Source organism: Anastrepha obliqua, chromosome 5 (genome assembly GCF_027943255.1).
Source record: "Anastrepha obliqua isolate idAnaObli1 chromosome 5, idAnaObli1_1.0, whole genome shotgun sequence".
In the NCBI taxonomy this organism is placed as follows: domain Eukaryota; kingdom Metazoa; phylum Arthropoda; class Insecta; order Diptera; family Tephritidae; genus Anastrepha; species Anastrepha obliqua.
Window position 1 is genome coordinate 32,977,767 of NC_072896.1, and position 22,938 is coordinate 33,000,704.

Here is a 22,938-nt window from a genome sequence, read left to right on the forward strand (position 1 = left end):
GATAAATAAATGTGGGACAAATGTCCACCCTGACCACGGTTCCAGATGTCGATTCCGTCAGTAAAATCTTCAATCACTTTTTGGCTAAACGGCGGGTCTATTTCGTTAATCACGTCACGGATGTTGAGTTTTAAGGCTGCAATCGGTTCTATCATCTGCGTAGAGACTTTATCTGTAACATAGTCCCACAACATTAACCATGAGGCCAATATGTAGGTAATGGAGAGATGAAGGCACAAGCGTAACAGCTAGGCTACTGTGGCCGCAAATAAATAAGAAAACGACAAAGGAACTGCTTAGCTTTTCAAGAGATGATATCTCGAACGTAGTGGCTTGTAAAGGGTGGTTAAGTTTCAAAGGCCGCTGTTGATTTTGAATAAAATACAATTTTTTTAGGAAATTATTGTAATTTCTCTTTATTTTGATAATATTGGTATGACTCAATTATGAATGGAATACAATATTGGCCAAATGGCATCCACGGCCTCGGCTGCACATCAGCATCCGATGGTCCAAATTTTCGATGACGCTGGGGCATAATTGAAGTTCTATGCCGTTAATGTGAAGAATTATCTCATCCTTTAGCTCTTAAAATGTTGCTGGCTTATCGACGTGCACCTTTTCTTTCAAATAACCTCAAAGAAAGAAGTCCAACGGTGTCAAATCCCATGATCTTGGCGGCCAATTGACATCGCCGCGACGTGAGATTATTCGACCATCAAATATTTCGCACAACAGAGCCATTGTTTCGTTAGCTGTGTGACAAGTGGCACCGTACTGTTAAAACCACATATCCTCCACATCCATATCTTCTAATTCGGGCCATAAAAAGTTCATTAGCATCTCACGATAGCAAACACTATTGACAGTAACTGCCTGACCGGCCTCATTTTGGAAAAAAATTCGGCCCAATGATGCCGCCGGCCCATAAGTGCAATTGTAGGGCACGACGACGAGTTGAGGTGGACGGCTCTTCAACCACACTATCGCGAACAGCAGCAATATTTTCTACAGTACGAGCTGTACGAGCATGCACTGGTGTTTTCACATCTCCTACAGGCCCGGTTTGTACAATTTTTCCGATTGTACGCACATTTGGACGATTAAATTAACCAAAAAATCTCGAAGTGTGCGATATGCATTCTGATTTGAACGCCCGTTTTCATAATAAATCTGAATGCCTTTAACGCGTTACTCGATTGTGTATCTTTCCATGGTCCAAATTCAGTTAGTCTGAAATTGAAAAATATCAAATGAAATGCAGAAAAAACTTGACCTTTAGATTCGGTGGAAGGCAAGCAAAACATGGCATAATGGATTCTTGCATACAATAGAAGACAAAGACGACAATCTCTCTTCACTGTGAGTGTATTAGCTCCGGTTGGGAGCTATCCTCTTCCCAGGGGTAGTAATTGGTTTGTTGAAAAATTATGACATAGGCAAATGAGTAGTGAGCTGGAAAAGAACGACTGGATTATTCATACGATTTTCTATGCTTGCAAGGACCAATATGTTCGATAAAGTCGTCTCGCATCACTTTTTCTGAGCTCCTTAACTTCCTTGCAACATTGCCAATGCCATGAAATCCAGCAGGTTGAGAAAAAAAGCAAAGGTCCATCGACTTGTTGGCCATTTCGTTGAGAAATGTGTGACCATTTTATCCATGCAATCGACGCAAGCTTGGTGCTCATTATATCATAATAACTAAATAATTCGCGATGTTTTTTTATAATAAGAAATAAATAAAAATCTTATCGTATTCTTCCATATAAAGGAAAATGTTGAGCGTTTGTTATATGGAGAAAATTAACAAGGCCGCCTGCAAAAAAAAATATATCAAAAATCAACCCGATTTTTGAGTTGTTTGAAACTTACACTTTATTATATCAAAACTCAATGCGCTATAAAACTGCATACCCACAATTTTTCAAAAAATTCTGATTGAAAATTTTTAACTTTAATTGAAATTTCATGATTTTTTTTTAATTTACACAAAGTTTAACACCAGGCTTTATTTGATTTTTCTAGTAGCACATGAACTATAGTTTCATAAAAAAATTATTAAAATTAAATAAGAAACACTTAAATTGCCAAAACTTGTCACTAAGCCCGTGTGCAATAATTATTTGAAGCAGTGCTTGCACATCAATTCTGAATACCGAATATGCCTGCAACCTCCTTCCACCCCCCATCCACATCTCTATTTTACAGCAGCCACCACCGGACATCAGCCCTTCTCGCCACATGCACATTCACCCCCAATTGTCAAATGGCACAGGAAATTCAATAACTTTGCTCCCTACTGTTTTTCACTGTTGCACCCAACCCTCAATTGCACGGTGCGCCTGTGGTAAATGCCGTCAACGCTATTAAATTGTGTGATTGATCACAATTTTCAAAGTAATTATCCTGCGCTTTTGCCTCACCAACTATTGCGCCATCCAATGCGTTAACTTTGAAGCCCCTGCCCCTGCCCCTTCTGCCTTAGTAATTCGTACGTACATCAGCTGGCGTTGGTGCACAGTAACGCTGATTGCATCGATTTGGCTGCTTGTTTACGTGTTACTTGCTTTTGTTTTTGTGTCCATCGGAAAGTCTAAATTGTATGTGATTTCCATGAACAACAACCAACGATAAGCACTCAAGCGCTAAGCTTTGGCAACTTGGCCATTTGTGGCATTAATGGTAATTACTTTGTAAATAATTTCATGCCACACACGCACCCACACAAGTATACACCCATAAGTGTTTACGGCAACATATGGAATGAAACTTTACATTTGGATTTGTGTGAGAGTTTGTTGCATATATGCATACATGCGATTTCCTCTTCTTGCTTAAGTTTTTCGTCCTTGGACACTTACTCTTACATGTTTTGGTCATTATTGGTTGGTCATCGGTCTTTGTTGCAATTTGAGGCGTTTTGCTTGTGCTGATCAAATGTGGCACTTTGAATTTCTTTAATTAACTTCCGCTGATGTAAGAATTTAACAAAACTCATTAGAGGAAATTAGTGAAAGACCAGAGTAGAGTAGTTTCGTATGAAAATTTGGAAGTGCTGATCTCGCACCGCTCGCTATCCCAACTCCCTATGGATGATATCATAAAAGTCAACAGTTTTAATTCAAGAAAGGATTCAAGAATGCATTGAACAACAAAATGAACTCGGGTACCTACACCTTTGAGAGGAAACTCGAGGAAAATCCACTGCATTTGTACACAGTCCACTTAAAGGCATACGCATGGCATTCAAATATTATATTAATAAATGGTGCGTATATCATTTGTTATGTAGATGCTCGGCTAAACTCCTCCTCGAATTTGTGGTGCTCGTCTTGAAGTTGTGCCACAAGGCGAAGACGCTGGAGTATCTGATTCCAAGACAAAGCTCTCGACATCATTTGACATTTTTCCGAGCATCTGCCCAACGTAAGTACTATTTAACCGTCTGTGTGTGGAGATAGGTCTGCCAAGAAACTTCTACAATGTATCCATTGCCTTCGTATGTGATAGTCAAGTTGCACTGAAGGCTCTATCATAATTTAAGGTAAAATCTCTCTAGAGTACCCTTATTTCTAGAGTGTGCGTCTTAATGTCTTCTACAAATGGAGGGGCCAACAGTTTTAGGCCGACTCCGAACGGCAGATCTTTTTTTTATGAGAAGCTTTTTCATGGCAGAAATACACTCGGAAGGTTGTCATTGTATACTGAGAAGCGATCGCCATTAGAACAAACTTTCTCCAGGCTTCGAACTTGTGTAGTTCTAAGTGGTACTCAGGCATCAATCAAATCGGCTACGGCAGCCGCATAGAGAGACCAAAATCTCTAGGTGTAGGCAAAGGCCTTTAGCTTCAGGGTCAGAATAAGATAACTGATTGATTTCTCAGAGAAGCTGCGACTTCGAAAGAAGTAGGGACACCACACAATCAGCAGAGAACTCAGAAGAGAAATTTTAAGAGAGAGAGAAAAGATATTTAAACTTGGACCACACTACGGAACTACGCCAAGCCAAGTTCTTACTGGTACAGAACGTCTTTTCTCCCAAGTTTTAGAAGAAAGTTCTACAGTTTTCTGTTCGGGCTTGTCACAAAACACTTTGCAGTTCTTCGGCGTTCTAGACTGGGCCATCGCTCTTTATGTAAATTGCATACAAAATCGCTGTTCCAGCTAATGATTACTGTAGAAGTGATTCCGATTATTGGTTCTGGTCCCTGTGGAGTAACCCCAGATCTGCTAAACAAAGGCGAAATATTGAAAGGTACTCCAACAAAACAGGAGCAAGACCAAGAACAACCACAAACTAGCTCAATTGAATTTATGTACTAATAATTTTAATGCGTTCCAATAATTGTGTTTTTCTCTGAATAAAAAATACAAGAAAGTTCTTCTACCCCGAATACTTTTACCTCTTATTACTCACTTATTCTTGCTGGTCATCGTACATTTTGATAATAACTCATACAAATATTTATTTTTTCATTATCAAGTGAGGCCGCCTCCAGACAGCCTTTCCTCCCCTGTAGGAAAAAATTATTGCTACGGATAAAAATGGACGTCGATTTCGGATTTCTCATATTAAAGTCATCACAAGCTGAAGCTTTCAGCTCATAACAAAATTGCTCAGGCTCTTTGACCTCTTCTTCCTTTTCTTCTTCTTCTTCTTGAATGGCGCAATAACCGTTCAAGCGATTTCGACCGACTTTAACAAAGCACGCCAATCATTTCTTTCTCGTGTTAACCGAGCCATCATTTCTTTCACTTGAAGCTAAGTCTCTCTCCACCTGAATGCATCGATACTTCCAGCACCCAAACTTTTTTTTTCATTCTGACGACATGGCCGTGCCAACGAAGCTGCTGGTCCTTTATTCGCTGCGCTATGTCTATGTCGTCGTAAAGCTCATACAGCTCATTGTTCCATCGCCTGCGGTACTCGCCATCGCTAAAGTTTAAAGGTCCCAACATCTTCCGCAGAATCTTTCTCTCACAGCTTGACTGCCACATTAAAATTAATATAGGGGATTTTTGTAATAATTTTCGAGCCAAAGAGCTACCTCTTTTATCGCTGACAATTCACCCTGAAAGTCTGTATTGCATCTGCTTGAATTTTGTGAGGCCTCTTTTGAGTACAATCCACTAGCTAGGCAAAGATACCTATGAAAATTGGGTATGATTTATCAGGAAGTCATGTTCTTTCCTCTCAAGATTTTTGTGATAAACTTTGTGCAAAAAAATATTTGGGGTATTCGTAAGGTACTGTACAACTCATGATAAGAATTTTCACACAGCAAAAACATAGTTGGCTGTAGCTTCTAGGTTAGGGTAAATGTCTGGTCATATAAGAACAGAGAATCCAATTTGTCCACTGGTATACCAAATAGAGGGGAAAGAACCGAATAGAGCGAAAAACGAAAAGGTGGTTTTGGATTATAGAAGTTTGACGCCGAAACGGTGGCTAATTACAATTCCGTTAACTGCTTCAAATTGCTGATGAAATTCACCATCTGTGTAATATTTAAATCTGTCATAGGCGCAGGTGTAGCAAAAACGTGAGAGCTCAGATGTCTGAATCTTAGCACGGCGAGACCTAGTCAACTGAAGAGATGGTGCCACCTGTAGTTTTTAATCTACAAAACAATTATTTAGTCGTTAAAGGCCACCTAAATTAGTTTTGCCCTCATAGGTTTCCGACAATTCGACAATCTGATTTTACTCTGTGTCTGAGCTGCCTTCAAACTAATTGCATTGCGACGGTCAGATTGCCTGATTGTTGACTATTTCCATTGTCACATAGGTACACTGGAAGAAAGTTCACTGCTTGTTTCAAAGCTTTAGTGGGAGTGAAAGATGTTATCGAATAATAATAATAATAATAATAATAATAGATGTTATCGTAAAGGAACTAAAAGAATTAAAAACAAATCATTTTACAATTTTTAGTTTTATTTTTTATTTAAATTATTTTTTAAATTAAAAATAAATCGAAACAAAGAAACATAAAATTAAATTATATTCAATGTAATGAATTAAAAAAAATATACAACAAAAATTCAAAGCCCGCACCAAAATTAAACATACCAAAATTAATTTTAAAAGATTAAATAATAAAAAAAAAAATTAAAACAAAGAAAGATTGAATTAAATTAAATGTAATGAATTAAAAAAATATAAAAAATAACTAAAAAATTTAAAGCTTGTAACAAATTAAATATAACAAAAGTAATTTAAATAAATTAAATGATGGTTGGTTGATTGGTTAAAGTGGTGATTCGTCCAGAATCCAACTAGCGCTTCCGCACCATTTTGTTGCCACATCCTCGGTACCAACTTGTTTAACGGTTATTTACAGCATGACTATATCCAGTCTGTGCGGTTTAGGAACCTTATTAGGTTGTTGAGGTCTAAGCCAGGCAGTTGTTCGAGATTCTCGGACAGCGGTTTACCCAGGGCTAACATTCTATCCTTCCATAGGGCAGGGCATTCACAGAGGAAATGGAAGATTGTTTCTTTTTTCTCCGGTTGTTTACAACTATGGCAGTATGTGTTGTGAGGGATGCCCATTTTTCCTGCTTGTTCTCCGATAGACCAAAAGCCAGTTATGACTGCCGTTAGTCTCCAGGCGTCCCGTCGTTCCATTCTTATCAATGTCGACGATTGCTTGAGGTTGTAGGTGGGCCATAACGTCCTGCTGATTTTGCATTTCGTCTGGTCTCTCCATCTACAATCTGCGATGCGGAGGTTTTTTAGGGAAATTGCACTCTTGACTGCACCTAGTGGTGTGAATACCGATTCTGCAAGAGCGCTATTCATGGCAGATTCCCCTCTTGCCAGTTCATCTGCTTTTTCGTTACCTTCAATGTTCCGATGTCCCGGGACCCAGATTAAGGTAACTTTATAGTTTTCACTCAAGATAGTGAGGCTACTCCTGCTTTGTTCCACCACTTTAGAGGTTGTTATAGTCGCGTCCAGCGCCTGGATATAGTCCTGCTGCAAATAACTGTTAAACAATTTGGTAACGAAGATGTGGCAACAAAATGGTGCGGAAGCGCTAATTGGATTCTGGATAAATCACCACTCTAACCAACCAAGATAAAATTTAAAATAAGGTCATATAAATGATAATAAAATAAAATGAAATAAAAAAAAAATACATATCTAAGTAAAAAAGTAATAAAAAAAATTAAAACTTGAAACAAAAAAAGAAACAGTGGCATTATTATTCTAACCATAAAATTTGCCACTCATTCAATTCGGAGCCAATAACAATGAAATATATGTTGTGTTAACACAACAACAATAATATTATTGCCAAGGACTTTATTCCGGCAATAAAAATCTATACAAAAAATGGTAGAAAAAACATTTTTGTCATTTTCCAAGTATAAACAAACATTTTTCGCTTTCTTATTTTACTTTCTTGTAAGAATAAGAAAGAGCCAAGTTCCCTTCACGCTGACCTTAATTTTAAGGCCCATTACGGCTTTTCTGCGCTTAAAGCCAACTGACTTAAAAATTAAATTTAAACAACACAAAACAAGTAATTTTGGCATCATTGATGTGTTCACACAGGAACCTGCACACACACACACACAACTACTAATAAAGTAGTGCAAAGGCAAAGGAAAGTAAGATCAGGCAAAACGACATTTTTGCTCGCTGAAGTACAAAGGAATGTCAATGCAAAGACTTTTTTTGCCTTTTCTGAAGCGTACGCCGCTACCAGAGTCAATGAAAAGTGAACGAGTTTATAAAAATGTAAGAGTATGTGTTTGCTCTTGTACCGTACACACATACACACGCACACACCCGTAAATTACTTTCGCCATATCATTTGCAAGCGATCAACATGAGTGGTATGAGCCCATAAGCAGTGTGTGACCTTATATTATATATATATATAATATATAAGTGTGTGTGTGTGTGTGTGTAAGTATATCCTTTGAGTGCGTCTTCCAAGGAATAAATGAATGAATGCAAACGAACGGTCGGACAGCCAACACTAGCGCAAATGACCCAAACTGGGTAGCAGCGTAAGTATCACCGGCCAATGCGGGTTGAATGCGATGTTCATCAGTGAAAATAATGTAGTACCAGCATATTGTCAAAGGACCTCATCACCGCTACGTCAACACAGTATAATAAATATGATGATGGCCAACACCCGGCTGACCGGACGGGTCAGCCAAAAAACTATATATTTGAAGATGGTAAAATTGGGAAAGTAAACGGAAGAGACGCACAGTGGACACGGTCCAAAGGAAGAGCGAAAAACAAAACAAAAAAAGCAATGAGATGCGCAAGAAAAAAAGGACGAAAATAAAATTGCAGCGCTGCCACTAGTAGGGGGTATAAATGTGTGTGTGTGTGTGTGCGTGGAGCACAAAAAGAATATTAAGGAAAATGAAGCAACTTTCCACTCAATTGAAACGCATGAAAGGCTCGGAAAGAGTGAAGTAACAATCAGCTACAACAGTCATCGGCAGCCGCTACCAGTTGACGGGCGATTTTATGGTCAAGCAAGGACAACTACTTGCACACGCATACATGTGTTTGGATATGAGTTTATTAGGGATGTTAATTTTTTTCGGTTTTGGGGATCTCGGGATTTTCGTGATTTCGTTATTGCAATCTCGGGATCCCGAAATTAGTCCCGAGATATTGATATTCATTATCAGTAACATTAGCTAAACTCAAAAAATTTGCATCAGTGTTGCTTGAGAAGTTCTTCTACTATGTAATAAATAAGAAATAAATGGGTTTTAAACGAACTTTATTCTTTAAACTTAAAATTATTTCATCAGTAACATAACAAGTAACAAAAGTTAAATTTATATGCTTTTAATAAGACAGGTCGAAAAAGCTAGATTCAAAACAACTTAGGAGCAAAACAAAAGTGCTTTCTAGTTAAAAGAGGTTCACCAATTTTTTAATTTCCCGCAAGTTTCGCAAATGTAGACAATTTTTCAATGAACTTCAAGGAACAGTTTTGCAGAAATGGGAGATATTCTAAAAATTTTGAAAAGCATACCTTGGTTTTAAAAGTGATCTTGAATGATATCGGTACATAAATAAATTGGCAGCATCAGCATAATATTAAACAACCGGCTTGCTAACCATCCAAATCCTCGGGCGTCAAAACTAGCACAGCAAATCAACTTCCTACGCAGACTTCAAACGCTTATGCTTACTGCTCCGCCATAAAGGTTTCAAATGTAGACTTTAAGTAATGAACTCTATTCCGAGGTCCCAAACTTGCCATCTTTTGAAAATTTTAATTCAATGAAATACTCAATGATATTTTATGGCAGATTGTATTTACTAAATGGAGTTAAAAACAGTAATTTTTGAATATTATCGCAACCTTTTAGACCAGCTTAAGGAAAAACTTCGTTACAAAACAGGGCGTGTAGCATAGTACATATAACAGAAGTGAAACTTTTAAGGCAGACAAAGAAAGAGGGAGAGACCCGAGAGAGAATGAGAGAGAGAGAAAGAATTTATATCTAAATGAATTCATAACATTTGCAGAGAATACAAATAGGCAAAATTTTCAAACAACGGCGAGGGGTCGACCGGTGTAGGTAAACGCCGGACGCAAACCGTGGCAGCAACGCGCACTACTCCGAGCGTTTATCACCCGCACAAACGCAGCGTTTCCAGGACCGCAGCAATGGCACAAATTACCGCAAGGGAATACCAATAAATCCGACCCCGGAATGGATAGCACTTTATAGTAAGCACAAGCACTAGCCACGAAACGGAAATAAGCGCCAAAAAGTAGGCACCACAAAAAAAACCCAAAAAAGTTGGGACCAAAAACCGTCCCAAACAGTAAGCACCAAGGAAATATAACGCCAAAAATATATTTCTTACAAGTTTGCACCAACAAACAAGCGTCAAAAAGTAGGCAGTGTTATTTCTCATTAGAAATTAGCAACCACAAGGAAAAACTCATGAAAAATAGCCTAAAGTGTATCTAAGATATTTATAAGGTATAGCTCTCTCTCTCCTTCTCCTCTACGTTATATCTTTTTTCTTTCTCTCGGAACGAAAATGCCCAAAACGTTGCATGGCCTTGAAATTTTACTCACCATTCTCGCTCGTCCATCGGCGCTTAAAAAGTTTCACTTCAAAAAACAAAAAGAAAAAACATGTACCATGCATATCTTAACAATATATTCATAATGAAAGTTTTACAACAAACTTGCTTTTTGCACTCAAAAGTAAACAAAACCAAAAACGTTCAAACCTATCAAAATTTGCTAAACAATGGAATTCAATGCTTCGTTTTTTAGCTATAAAAGGGTTTTTTCTGTATCCATTTCAATATTCGTAAGACATTACAAATTTCGAAAATCCCGACTTTGTTATTCATTAATCCCGAAAATTTCGGGACATAAGAAAACATCCATATTGTATGTACATACAACACAAATATTTTGTTTGCCCAACAAACGCCAAAAATTTATTTGTTCACATTTTGTGTGTTACAGCTCTTGAAAAACTTATTAAGCAAATAACTTCTATAAAAATTATTTTTCAATTCCTCAGTTGCTCACCTTCGAAAAAACACTCTCTGAGAACTGTCAATGCTGAAATCTAACACGTTTCCGTGGATAATATCTGAATCATTCTTTAGTTTCAAAACCTTTAAAAATTCAAAGCACTCTAATTAGAATCTCACATCTTTCGCCAATCGAGCTCAATCCCTTGAGAAATATCAAAGCTTTGAATAGCAGAATTACCCTCTTGTATGTTTTTTTGTAAATAATGTCCACTGTCTCTTTTGTAAAGATTACATTCAATTCCCCGACTTGCCCCCTTAGGCACTTTTCAACGTTTTATCTAATTATACTCATTCAAATTGCGTTAAAACTGTTCCTTAAAAGCGAACTGTTTCTGAATTAAAAAATATATCGATTCTCGTTCCGTCTCTTTCAAATGGGCACACCAAGTGAAGACAAGTTCTTCTCCACCTAATCTTTCCAACGCCTTCCTCTCCCTTTTCTACCGCCAGCTGGTACCGCATCGAATACTTACAGAGCCGAAGTGATTATATCCATTCCCTGCACTATGTGTATATCGGTGTAAAGCTTATACAGCTCATTTCTCCACCGCCTACGATACTCGCCATCGCCAATGTGCAGAGGTCCAAAAATCTTCCGCAGAGTCTTTTTCCCAAATTCTTCAAGGGGCGCATCATCGGATATTCTCATCGCTCAAGCTTCGGTGCCATTCAGTGGGCACCTTATAAAATATAGTTTTGTTCGTTGAGAGAGGGCTTTACGTAGGCCAAAGTAGAACTTGCTAAAACAAAGAGGTATCCGTTGGATTTGAAGGTTGGGTGCTGATATGCGAGCACACCGACTGTTTGCTTCATAACAGGTACTTCGTATTGTCCTCGGTCACCACCTAACTTAGAAAAGACAACTAATCTTGTACAGCCGTATAAGTTTTGCGAGAATATCAAATTCAGACATTGCGGCGTTTAGGCAACTCATTATCATGCTGTCAAATGCGGCTTTAAAATCGAATTTATAATTCTCAAGTTAACATCTAGCACCTTTCTCCCAACTCAGCTTTAAGCCTTGAGAAAGATATAGCTGTAAAGTTGATATACCTATATCATTTTTCTCCGTCCGATTGAAAGCATTCCTTTTAGAAATTTGTAGTCCAGAAATTAATATCTAGCTGGCTTCTATTTTCCAATCAGTTTAAAGTCTTTGACAAATTTATAGTGTCCGACTGCAGGCACATCAGGCAGCTTTCTTTACAATACCTCAAGCTCTTAACAAATTATGCTCCAATTAATCACATTTGAGAAATGTAGCATGTGTGCCATCTTTTATGTCCATATGTAAACGCTGAATAACCTTGTCATTTACCAACCTATCAACTTCAACATACATGTTTTCGATACGTCAATCCAGTACAATTTCAACCAGGGATCGCTTTACACCGAAACAACGCGCTGAAATAGTGATGCTATACATGCTACGATGATACGAAAATAGTCGGTCTTTTGTTCTAACTCAACGCACATATCGCGAAAAGTATCGCGCCAAACAGGCACAGTCTGACAATACTATTCTTCGTTTGGTGTCTAATTTTTTTGAGCACGGGACAGTAGGAAATCGTCAACATGCCATTCACCAACGACCAAGACATTCCAATGAATTTGTTGAAGCGTGAGGGAGAGCGTTGCCCAGGAACCAACAGTGTCATATCGTCCTCGTGCTCAGCATTTTGGCGTCAGTGAAACCACAATGCGGGGCATTTTAAAGGATGATTTAAATCTGTTTCCGTATAAAGTGCAATAGACACAAAGAATATTGCCGACAGACCATTCACGTCGCTTGGAATACGGCTGTCGATGGATGTAAGCTATTATGTCTGCCCGCAAATGCGTGGTTTAGACGGTTACTGGTTTCAACAAGACGGTGCGCCAAGCCACACTGCGAATGCAATAAATGAATTTCTGCAACAAAAATTCCCGGGATTCCGACTAGCCCCCAGATCACCTGACCCAACTAATGTTCACCATAGGTGCATGTATAGGTAAAAATCCGCCTAACAGTCGACTCATGAGTGCCTAATTGTTGGGAACATCGAAATATTTATGATAAAGGTTTTTCAGGGGCACTTTCCGCTGCAGCAGCAATATTGTCAACAGAACATCCAGTTTTTCTAAGTCTACCAGCCCTTTTTCTATACTCGACAGACACAGTTTCTTCAAATTTTTTCACCCATCTTTGAATTGCCGATTAATTCCACCAAAAAATCACGAAAAAGGATATTCATTATCGAACACCCTAATACCTCAGTTCTCAACTCAGTCCCAACTTGAACACAAACCCAATTGTTTACTGGGTGTACACAAATTCACTGATATCTATGAAGCCAAGTAGTTCACGCCTTTTGGCTATTTGGTGACATTCTCTTTATTATTATTATTATTTTTATCGACTATATTCATGCATACCTATACATATGTATATGAATTGGGTGAAGTGTCTGAAATGGCCGCATACAAATTTATATAATGGCATAATACACTAATACAGCAGATGCATATCTCTGAGTGTCCTTTGCCTGCCTGCCTCTGGGTTGAGTTGAATTTATTTGTGCTATGGGCAAGAGCATATGCACTTGAGCGTGCAAAGCATGTGTGACCCATCATATGAACTGGCGGTCAGGCTGTCAAAGTTATAAAAATTAATATACATAAGAACATATTTAGCTCCGTTCGAACGCATAACCGTAAAAAATAAAAGAAATGAAAATTCTTCGTAGTATTCTCGCAACGTAACTACAGCGAGAGCTCATCAAAAACCAGCAACTTAATGGGGCAATTTGCCCCACACTTTCTTTCAGAGTGTGGGCTTTAAGTTGGCAAAAACTTATTCACTGATCAATGCGGAAAGGACTTGTCATAGCTTTTCTGCTAACGACGAGTATGTGTATGCATGTGTGTAGATGTGTACGTACAAGATGTGGCTCTTAAATAACGAGAACAAAATACTTTCATTTTGTTTCAAATACATTTAGTTATTACATAGAGCTAAAATCCAAATCGTTATATGCGCGAAACTAGAGCTCAAATATATTTTTTACAGCCTCGAAATCATAACTGTCAACAGCGACGTGGGTACGGATACGCGAGTGCGCCGACTGTTTGTTTGATGAGACAGGAGGTACTTCGTTTTGATCTCGTTCACCACCACACCCATTCGCTTTGCTTCTTTATACAAATTAGAAAATGAAAAGAAATTTTGCCAAAACGATTAAGTTTTGCGGCTCGCACGATCTTTTCCAGAATCAGGTTAAAGAAGTCACACTACAGCGAGTCAAACGACTCGGAGAGATTCTTCCCAATTTCAACGGCCTTGGAAGTATTGAACAACGTCATTTTGCATAGCCGTATTAGTTTTTGTACTGTCGGATGTAGCTTTGAAATCGACAAAAGATAGTGCGTGTCGATTCTCCTTTCATGGGTATTTTCCAAGACTTGGCGCATTGTGAATATCCGATCGATGTTGGATTTTCCATGTCTAAAGCCACGCTGATAAGGTCCAATCAGTTGATGGTGGGCTTCAGCCCCTCACGCAATACGCTCGCTGAAACCTTATAGCTGATATTTAGAAGACTAACCTTGCAGTAATAGGCACAAGTTACAGTATCACCCTTCTTATGGATTGGGCAGAGCACACTTAAATTCCAATCGGCAGGCACGCTTCCGACCATATTTTGCATAGGAGCTGATGCATGCACCTTATCAGCTCCTCACCGCCGTGTTTGAATAGCTCAGCCAGCAGTCCGTCGGCTCACGCGACTCTGTTGTTCTTTAGCCGTGTTATCGCTATTCTCACCTCGTCATGGTCGGGTAGCGGGACGACAGTCCCATCGTCAATGATTGAGGTATCGGAATCTTCTACATTCTCTGTGACATGCGCAGCTGTCACTATTTAGCAGACTTGAGAGGCCCACAATTCAAGCACGCGCTGGATGTCAGTCACCAAATCGCCGTATTTGCTCTTACAGGAAATCGCCCCGGTCTTGAAACCTTTTGTAAGCCGCCGAACTTTCTATTAGAGTTTTTAGGAACTTTTCCTGTTGGCCAGCATCTCAAGCTCCTCGCACTCGCGTGTTTCAGCCTCTCGTTTTCTTCTGATACTACGTCTCTCTTCTTTTTTAACCTCCTGGTAGCGATCCCACATGACTCGCGTTGCGCCATATCGCAGTGTGGCTCTATAGGCAGCATCTTTTCTATTTGCGGCAGCAAGACGTTAGTCGTCATACCAATTGTTTTTTCAGACTCGCCGAAATTCAATTTTTTCTTCAGCGGCGGCACATACAGAACGAGAAATCTTACTCCATTGTTCGTGCATGCTGGTTTGTTGGGTAGTACTCTCTGAGAGCAGGAGTGAGAGTCGAGTGGCGAATCCTCTGGCTGTCTATTACGATTGCAGCTTACCGATGTCGTACATTCTTTGCGTAGTTCGATGAACATTTTTTGCTACACAGAGGCGTGTGCGTATTTTGGTTGCAACAAGATAATAGATCCGAGTTGATATTGGGCCCTCGGATCGTATGTACATCTAAAACACTAGAGGTGTTCCTCGCTTCTATCGCAACGTGATCGATCTGGTTTCACGTTTTTCGATCAGGAGACAGCCACGCAGCTGGTGTATCTTTTTTATGCCACTGTGAAATCAATCAGCCGCCGTCAGTTACCTGTTGTTTCATTATGCAAGCTGAATTTTACGACTGTGGGACCAAAAATTCCCTCCTTGCTCACCCTAGTATTGAAGTCCAAGCACGATTGTTATGTCGTGGCGAGAGCAGCGCTTGTAGGAAAGTTCCTGGCGCTCACAGAAGGATTATTTTGTAGCATCGTCCTTCTCTTCCGTGGGAGCATCGGCGCAAATGAGCGAGATGTTGAAGAGTCTCGCGTCGATGCGGATTATTGCGAAATATTCGGCGACCGGTTGTGACGAGACTCTCACCATAATTTCAACACCTTTACATGTCAGCTGTAGTAGACATCGCAAAGTCCAATGGTACTCTAGCGACGATGCTCTAACGAGGGCATTAACCTGCCGGGCAGAGGCACCTTCCCCATTAAGAGACTGGATATTCCAGGTGATGCCCTCAAATAATAGTACTTGGTTCGTTTGCAGGGGTCGTCATCCGAATGAGCAGTTCTCATCCGAGGCTTTGTTGTCGTTTTCATTGTGGAAGGATTTTTACAGACTGTGTCAGAAGAAGAGAACCGGTTTTTAACACACTTTTATTAGGTCGGGTTGTATGTATGTATGTATGTATGTATGTATGTATGTATGTAACGGAATCTTTGAGCTTAATTTTCACTGGCTTCTAAACATCTGATCGACTTGAAATTTTGCACACCTATCAAGGACCGATGACAATGCAATAATTTGATAAAAGTTTTCCATTATCTTATTGGGATTGCCAGGAATAAAATTTCCTTTTTTTACCTGTGGACAAAAAGTAAGGTGAATTTGGTTGTAAAATGAAAAATCGTCATTTATTCTTGTAAATCAATTTCATCCCCTTCAAAATAATGCCCTCTCGATGAAATACACTTATGCCAACGAGTTTTCCAATCCCAGAAACATGCCAAATAGTCCATTTCCGGTAGTGGTCTCTTGAGGTTTGGGAATAGCCAGAAGTCACACGGAGCCAAATCAGGCGAATACGGTGGTTGCGGAACGATATGCGTGGAATTTTTGGTGAAATAGTCACGAAGAACGAGTGCAGTGTGAGACATGTGAGATAAATTTTACATTATCCTTATTAGGATTGCCAGGATTAATATTTTATTTTTTTAACACACTTTTATTAGCTCGGGTTGTATGTATGAATGACTGTAACGGAATCTTTGAGCTTAATTTTCACTGGCTTCTAAAAATCTGATCGACTCGGAACACACAACATAGATGACTAGATGGGAAACTCTTTTTCTCGTGAGAGCGCTGAAAAATGTGCATTTTTTATAACATTTGCCAATATTGCCATACCGGTAGAAACATGAATTGGGTATTTTTTTAAACAAAAATTAGGAATTTTTAGTTTCCACACCACCATTGAGGTTAGTATTTAGTGTGTGGTTGTGTAATAGTATATTACTCGTAAACACGTACATATACTAAAAATAAAAAATAGTTAAAAAAAACTAAAAAACACGATTTTATTGCTAATCGAACTAAAAAGTAGAAAATAAAATACAGCTTAAAAAAACTAAAAAACACGCTTTTATTGCTAATCGAACTAAAAAGTAGAAAATAAATTTTAATGACAAAGGGACCTGTAATGAAGTAATAACAAATCGAAGGATCAGTCATAGTCAACTACCTCAGAACAGAATTATAACAAAAATTAAGATGCAAATAGAGTAATTCAAATTAGAGTTAAAAGCGTGGGATGCATTTTGCTTCACTTTCATAACCCTCTGTTCATAGATAGTTGCCAATAGAATGATTGTAATATTTACTATATCAAGCATCCCACGCTTTTAACTCTAATTTGAATTACTCTATTTGTGTCTTAATTTTTGTTATAATTCTGTTCTGAGGTAGTTGACTATGACTGATCCTTCGATTTGTTATTACTTCATTATAGGTCCCTTTGTCATTAAAATTTATTTTCTACTTTTTAGTTCGATTAGCAATAAAAGCGTGTTTTTTAGTTTTTTTAAGCTATATTTTATTTTGTTGTAACTTCAAGATATACTTCCTTCTGCTTTTTGCTGCATAATAGTGCCACTCAAGGGCTACGACGCCAGTGCTAACTCAATTTAGTGTCGTTCGAAATTTTCCCGTAAACGCAACCAAACAAAAATGAGTAAGAAGTACGCGAAGCGTTTTGAGGCGGTATTTTTATGCACGCATTCGAAAGGGGCAAAATAATATTACGCCCCTACTGTAAAAAATCAAAAAAAGGGTGCTGTGATGTGGAATCAGCGGTATAAAGTGTACAATAATATTGATGACTTTTCCGAGCGCGCTTGAAGCGAGTGACGACAAAAAAGTAGCATAAAGAGATCGTCCAACTTATTAAGCGGTACCCTTCTTTGTGACTACGCCAAGCACAAACAGTTCTTGCTAAAAAAAGGTGAGAATAGATGTGAGTATCAATATCATCGAACGGCGACTGAAGGAGGCGAACGCATCCTACCGTACCACATCATCAAAACCACTGCTCTCAGCACATTGAGAAACAACAAATCAAGAAAATGGCGTCACAGTATTGGACTGGCTTTCCCAGTCCCCAGACGCCAACCCCATTGGAAATGTGTGGAACTATGAAAACGCTTCTTGCCGTTAGGCCAGTCCATGACTTGAAGCAACTCGTGCGTCAAGTTCGCAAAATCTAGTCCTGTTTGTCGACGAGCTACGCAGAAAAGCTGTGACTCGTAGTTTTGCACATACTTTCATGTAAAAAAAAAATTTTAATATATATTTCTTATACTTTATGAATAATCGCGAGTACTTTTTTCTGACACAGACTGTACGTCGCGGGTCCCGAACGCAGCGCACAACCAGATAGCCTGGAATGCTTCGCCTTCTCATATTAGCTTTGATTAGATTAAACAGATATTCGGGAGCTACGCAGAGGATACTTGGGCGAAGCCCGGAAGAAGAAGAATCGTCCTGCCCACCCCCAAGTGAATGGCAATCAGGGACTTTTCTCTCTTGCGTCGACACACCGAACTATTCTCCATTGACAAAATGAAAACAAAATTTAAGAAAAAAAATATTCGAATAATTTTAATAGAGTAAAACTAACATAAAATGCAATCAAAAAAGCGAAATGTATAATTTTTTAAAAGCGAATATGAGAAAACCGTCAAATATTCTATTACTATAAACTCATATTACCATATAAGTAACGGTAACCCATTAAACCTGCTGTACGCGGGCTACTCATGCAGACTGACCATGGCAACATACAAGTAGAAGAAGAATGCGTCCGACACAGGATGTATCCAAACATTAAAAGGCTAACCACGAAAGGCCAAAACGCAACAAAGCAAAGCAGAGAGCACAGCGTGGCGGTTAACAGCAGGAGTCCGTGCCGACACGATAGCATAAGGCAACACTGTGACACTTCGCACATAGTGCACTAAATCGGAATTGTGGCAAGCAGATGGCAAACGGGCACACAAAGCCAATGAAAGGGCAATGGCGGAAAGCTTATGGATGCCAAGCGGACGAACAACAAACAAGGCAATAGCATCGACAGGACTAACCAGTGGCGAAAATCAAAGACAGCGTAGTATGCGGTGTGATATTATCAGACTTACATATGAGATGTTCCATACAAACAGAGATATGTGTGTGTGTGTGTGTGTGATTGGGCATGCATGGGTGTGAGCATTAACTGCATAGATCGCATGGAGTCATTAGGCGTATGCGATCCGCAAAGCAATCGAATTTGCTGCTGACATTCGATTAGATTGAACTAATGGCAAAGCGGTCAAAAGGCGCCTCAGCGGCTGAATGGTGGAACTGTCACCAGCCGTCGCTTTTAAGCAGAACACAACCTAAGCAGAACGTTCGCACAACATTCCATCGAAATGAAAGGATGAAGTGAAGGCATACAAATTTAATTTTCCAGTTTGCTTAGTATACAGAGTGCAATTTTCCTCCATTTTTCAATTAAATATTTGACTTTGCTGTGGGGCGCGAATTTTAATTTTTCTCTTTTTTTTTGCACTTGCGCAAGATAAAATGCAAAATTATGCAAACGTACTTGCACTTTCTTTCACTTTCTTGCGTCCGAAATGCAGCCAAGCGAAGAGTTACGTTCTCTATACGGCAACCACTTGCCAGTTTTTGTGCAATTAATGTGACCGCCCAACCGCTAACGCCCATTAATTCATTTCGTAAACTGTAATTTTGGGTACTCTAATATTTTTTTTTTTTGCAATAATTTATGCTATTTTCTATTTAATTTAACCAGATGCTGGTATTTTGTGGGCGCCCCTGCAGGTTTTCTTCAAGTATAAAAGTAGCGTAAAGTTCAAGGCGCATGCAAACATATTTACATATTTAAATCTGGTACAGTTCACTTGCCTACAAGAAGTTTTATAGTTCAAATGATTTTTAAATACAGTAACGATCGAGTTTTCTATACCGATTTGAAAGCAGCAACTCGTCATCGGTCTTAAATTTATGGTTGCAAAATTGATGACAGGGCATTAGGTGCAGACCTATGAAACCGGAATTTTAGTGGAAATATATTTTATCAGAATTAATTAGTCTACAAAAAACTGTGTATACAGGCCAGTCGTTTTTTATTTAAGTAGATATTAAATTCTCATCCGAGGTTTTATGGCTGTTTTCATTGTGGGGGATTTTAACGTGGCGGGTCCCAAACCCAGCACACCAGTAGCTATCCCGGAATGCTTCGTCTTCTCACGTTGGTTCGCTCTCGAACGGGTGTTCTGAAGCTACCCAGAGGGTACAGAGCTAATCCCAGAAATTGTGAGCTGCTTGAACCATATGTAGAAGAATCGGCCTGGCCAATCACGAAACTAAGAGTGGTTAAATTTCAAGGGCCGATGTTGAATGTGAACCACACCTAAACGTCAACGACGCCGTTGGGCTTCTTTCTTTGCGATTATTTGAAAGAAAAGGTGTACGTCGATAAGCCAGAAACAATTCAAGAGCTAAAGGATGAGATAATTCGGCACACTAACGGCATAGAACCTCAATTATGCCTCAGCGTCATCGAAAATTTGGACCATCGGATTGAGGTGTGCCGCCGAGGCCGCGGCGGCCATTTGGCCGATATTTTGTTCTATAGATAATTGAGCCATACCAGTATTATCATAATAAGAAATGACAATAGTTTCCGAAAAAATTGTATTTTATTCAAAATCAACACCGGCCCTTAAAACTTAGCCACCCTTTATAAAGCAGAGCACCAGGTTTATACCTATGAAACCGGAATTTTTCATGAAATTATACATGCATTTCTACTATTCTAAAATTTGAAAATGAAATGGAAATTTTAAATGCCTCACCAAAAAAATGTTACACCTTTTGCGCCAAGCTAGCCGCTTTCGTTTTTTTCACAATTTCAAATAGAGGAAGAGCTGCTCTGCAAAGGCTTGTTCGGTCGATAAAAAATTGCAATACGGTGGAACTAAGTCTGGTGTAAAATCATTTGGCAGGCCTTCTCAGCGTCATAAGTGCTTATGTCAATACCTTGGCACGCTTTATGGTGTATTGTCGTAGCACACTTTCATTGAGCGAACACATTTTTCGTTGGCTTCATTCAATATCTGAACAAAAGCACGCATCTGTTCCTACACCGATCAAAAAAAACTTAAGTCGCTTTCACCAGGAAGTCCCATCTTATTTTATGCATTTCCCTCCTGTTAGAGTTTTCAGTAGCGTAAAAATTCAAAAATCTTGCGTTCTCTTATTTCCCTTAGAATTACTCCAATGTGCGCAAAATGAAGGCTCTCTCTTCCTATCCTACAACCGGTAGATACCACATTTATTTTCCACTTCGTCTTTTCAATGCAGAAGAGGCACCGCATCGAACACTTTCAAAGGTACACGAGTCCGCTGGATCATAGTTCGCTAGTGTAGCTAGTCTTCTGTGATGCAAAGTAAACTTTTTTCACTTCACTTTTATAGAGACCAAGCCAAAAAAACTTTAATAACTTTAGAGCCTTTGGGTTTTTTTTCCTTTCCTTTGGGTTTTTTTTCCTTGTTCACTCCTCTTGGGAGCATAGGGCCTCGACAAGACTTGTCTAGCTTTAAGATAAATTTAAAAAAATAAATTAAGAAACAAATGATTCGAAAAATTCGAATAGAGTAAAAGTATGATCTTTGGGTATCCTTTAAGTGCTCCCCAGAGTTTTCTGGTCAGTACGTAGTCAACGTTAAACGAGACGAGACGAGATTATAAATTTGCAAGTTTCAGATTGTAGAAAGCACAAAAAACCACACTATTGAAAGATTTAGACAACAGTAGAGACAAGCAGACAACAGACAAGCAATAGATCGCCTAAAGCATTTCCCTCACACAAAATCATTTTTTGCTTTTTATTTAGTAAAAAAGCTGTTCGAAAACAAAATCACACGATGAATTCTCAACGGCCAAATTAATTGCATAATTTACTAAAAAAAATTAAAAAAAAAAAATTTTAAATTGATTGTCTAATTTTGTGCCACCTTGTACTTAAAAACTTCTCTGCAAATATATTAAAAAATGCGTTTCAAAGGCCTAGTCAACTTCTTTTACCTTTTTAAAAAGTTATTAAAAACAAAATTTGGTGATTAATTTTGTATCACCTGTACTTCAAAAATTCGCAAAAAATCCACTAAAAAATGTGTTTCAAAGGCGAATCAGTGAATACGTGAAATGTGCTACTATAACGTCTCAACAAGTATGTACGTCTATGCCAGCGCTTCGCTAGACCAGTATAACTCGATAGGTTATAGGAATCTCATTATGAAAGTTGTAGGGATTTTTGAGCATAGTTTAAGAAGTTATTGATGAAAAAAATAAAAAAAAACTGAGGCGGTTTTTTTTGAAAAAAATCCCAAAAAATCGGTTCACTCAAAATATGCTACCAGAAAATATAAATTTATTTTTCAAAAATATTTGTTAAATATTTACCACTTTTATCAAAAAGTTCGCGGAATATATTCAGAAAATTTTGATATTATCACATTACAAATACTCTCCATTAACTGTAACGCACTTATGCCAGCGTTTGATCGAAATCTCGAAAGATTTCTAGAACCAGACCGCAGTGTATTTTCTGGCCAATCAAACAGAAAAAAAATCGCAGGGACCCACATTCAGTGAATTCGATGACTGTTCGAACGAATCCCAAAGTTTCGTTCTTGGTCAAAAATTCGTGCATAATGATGACACTTTGGGACGTTGCGTTATGAAGGTGTAAAATTCATGAGTGGTTTTCCCACAAATACTTTCTGTTTTGACTTTTTTGGCGAATTGCTTCACGTAAACCTCTCATAACGCCCAAATACCACTTCTTATTTACTGTCTGGTCTTCTGGCAAAAATTCCTGGTGTAGAGTACCGTTGTAGTCTATAAAAACCATGAGCATCGCTTTAATTTTTGACTGAAAACGGCGTGGTTCATTCGAAGCTCTCTACTCACTCGCTCGATATCTGGATTGCGTGTAGTACTCATAAACCTACGTCTCGTCTTCAGTAATGATGCGTTTGATGAATGTTGCGTCGGATTCAACCTTGGAAGTAATGCCTTTGGAGATATCAACGCGATCTTTCCCATAAAATTCAGATTCTTTAGGACCAACTTTGCAGCAACAATGTGCAGAACGGCCGCATAAGCAATGTTCAACTACTCTGCCAGTTTTCTGATGGTTACTTTGGGGTTATTGATCAATATATCCTTCACTTGTGTTTC